Source organism: Bactrocera oleae, chromosome 6 (assembly GCF_042242935.1).
Source record: "Bactrocera oleae isolate idBacOlea1 chromosome 6, idBacOlea1, whole genome shotgun sequence".
NCBI lineage: Eukaryota > Metazoa > Arthropoda > Insecta > Diptera > Tephritidae > Bactrocera > Bactrocera oleae.
This window is the reverse complement of record NC_091540.1, coordinates 37154652-37157957: the sequence shown is the minus strand read 5'-3', so window position 1 is coordinate 37157957 and position 3306 is coordinate 37154652.

Genomic DNA, 3306 nt, shown 5'->3' with positions numbered 1-3306 from the left:
CTGTTAGGTCTTCTTCATATAAGAAAACCAAATACAATTTGGATATGAGGATTGACTGCTTATATATTATATCTTCTACTTAATATATAATGGCGGCTATCATTTGAAGAGATAATAAAGGCTTTCATACCAAATTTTCTGTCAAAATAAAAAATACGCTGTGATCATTTACAGCAAAAAGTACTTTCCACGTTTTTCTGTGAGAATTTATTGTCGCTTAAATAAAATACCGTAATAAGAATAAGCACGAAGCTGTTAGGCAAATGCCCAAAGTTACTCATACGCACCTTGTCGCACATCAAATATGTTAGTATAATATATACGTACGTGTATGCGCGTGTGCAAGAAAAAATGTACGCTGTGTTTAATGTGGCTTTTTATAACAAAACAACAAAAGCCATGACTGTTGTGGCGCTCTGCAGGGGTAATTAAATTATTTGCGAACGACTTTAAGGCGCGTCAACTGGAACAAATAGCTGACTGGCTGTGCAATGTTCAGCTTTTATTGTCAAGTTTGAAAATACTTTAGTGTAGTTGGCAAAGCCCAGCCGACGTCGCGTTGTTTTGAATTATGATTATTTTACCGTAAATTATCCACCCGCTGCCCACCTTTTTACATTTATTCATAAGATATTTGTTTGCAGATTTCTAGTACAGAGCACGACCGATATTAAGATTCATTAAAATACTATTGCTGAAAGGTCAACAGTTACCGCTTAGGGCACTACTGTGTAAGTATCATCGTTTGAATTACGATCAAATTCAATGCCTAGCGTTACTTTTCCATGTCCGCCAGTATATAACAAACAAATATTCAGCATTATAACATATATATCCTACATATTTAAATATTTTAAATCTCTTAATTAATTTAAAATGCAACTGATACTCCTCTCGAGAGGCAGTTCATCCATTTCCATACACAATATATAATTACAACATAGACAAGTTTTCCGATTCTGGAGCAGAGCTCAGTAATTTGGAGTCAGAAGTATTGAATTTATTTAGTAGTGAAAGTAAAACTTCCTGAAGCCACTAGGCTATCAATGTACTTGTGCTCCAAAATATTAATAAAATCGTAACAAGAATGTCTTTCTATAATTTTGAAGTTTAGGACTCGTCAGGGTTTCCTTATTTTATAACAATGTTTCCGTTGATCTTACAAAAATTCATCAATCAAGTCTCTATATCGTCCTCCATTGACTGTAACATTATGGCGGCCTTCATTTTTGAAGAAATATGTACCCATAACATACCGGAGACCCCATAAAACATAACGAACTGAGTCGATTTGGCTGGTCCAAGTCCTGCAGTTTTTGAGACATCGATCTGAAATTTTGTATACGTTCTTTTCTCCTCAAAAACCTGATCATTTGTCGAAACGATCAAATACAAGTATGTACATGTAGGAAAACCTTTTTATTTGACAAGACATCCTCAAGAAGTTTGGTATGGATTATTGTCTATGGCAATACATGGTACAATCTTCGATTATATTTTTTAATTCGGACCACTATAGCATGTGCTTGTATATGTGAAGGCGTGACTTGTGTGTGAAGAATTTTGTTTTTTTTTTGTTATCAATCAGCCAAAGGCACTAAGGTCTTCAGATTCGGTTAGGGGCTTAAAATTTTTAATAGAGAGAAGACATACTTTAAGGCACTATTTGTACAAAGCTCTTGAACGATATATTTACTGCAGCTTGATTTAAACTTTACTACCGCTTGTGTTAAATTTAGCGATTTCACCAAACTTTCACGCTGTATTATGAGCTGCTTAGAAGAAGTGTTTTCAACAACTTTGCTTTTTATGACTTTTTTCTGTATGAACCGTTGCGAAAATATTATTATGAATTATGTATATATTTACATAAGTTTTGATGAATTACTACTCCACACAGATAAGTAATAATATATTACATTTTCGAAACCCTTAGATAAGTTACCACTATCCGGAGTATAGGTATGTCTGATATGACATAAATCTACATTAGCAACTTTCCCCTTAGAATACCCTGAGTATTTCTAGAGTTCTGTGCAATTATGCAGATAGTCACTAATATGACAGTCTCTAAATTGTGAATAGAAAACGCTGACCAATGGCAATGAGTAGTCACGGCATAACAAAACAGAGTATTACTGTGACTGTCATTCAAAAATTTTGAAAATAATATGTTACACACGTTTATCTCACAGAAGGAGGTCATGCTACAAATATTCTATTTGAAAAACGGGATGGGTTCATAGGTGGAACAGCTGCAACTGATAAAAATTGGTATGAATCGCCGAATGGTAAACGCAGGAGCAGCAAACAATGGAATGTTAGTAGGCATACAGTATGTCAGCTGGTATTTATGTAAAGTTAAATGCGTCTACGGCAAACAGCTTCCAGAAATGTTGACACGTCACACTGCTGTTGAATTTATTGCTCATTGCGGCAGCTGCAGATAAGTCGAATAGTGCGACACTTTCAAACAACGGCGACAGCGCGATTAGATAAGGAGTTGCAGACAACAGTGCTCACAAAGGCAAGGCAAAAATAGCTCAAACTGCTAAAAAAAGCAACAAAAGAAGGCAAATAAATGAGCGCTTGTGATACACACACGCGCCTAAGCACACACGGTTCGCAATAATCCGGCCGGCAGCTCGTTGAACGGAATCACGTCAGCAAAGCGGTGGCAATGCACAATATGTGGCATAAAGCATTTCAGTTACGTCCAAACAATTTAATAACACACTGTGTTGACGTTCTCCAGCAGACAAGAGTGGGTTGGTAGTCTCGAAATAAACACTTACTTATGCTTACCTATGTATGGCATGATAAGTGACTACTTAATGACTATTAACATTGTGTGATGTTCTGAAAGTGGGATTTTAGAATAAATGGGTTAAATATGCTAAAAGTAGCAGCCTTTTGGTTGTTCACTATTAAGATTAAGACTACCACAACATATTTTTGTCGCTTGCGTTGTTTGCTGGTGTTCTAAGACCAGAGATATTCTTCTAGCGTCCATTGCTTCAAGCTCTTTAGCCCCCATATACGTATTTTCGAACCTTCGTTTCTCTTCAAATTCAAACGGAATCTCTTTCACTTGCCATGGATGAAATGGCGATACCTTCCTTAGTTTGATATAAAGTTTTACCAATACGTAAAGGTATTTCCCAGGCTTTGATCCGTGCAAGTTGCAAGAGTATAAAATGTTCAGCCGAACTTAGCCCTTCCTTACTTGTTGCACTATTAACATATTTGATATACAATTGAATATATATACAACCATTTCAAATACTTTTAATTATACTTATTATT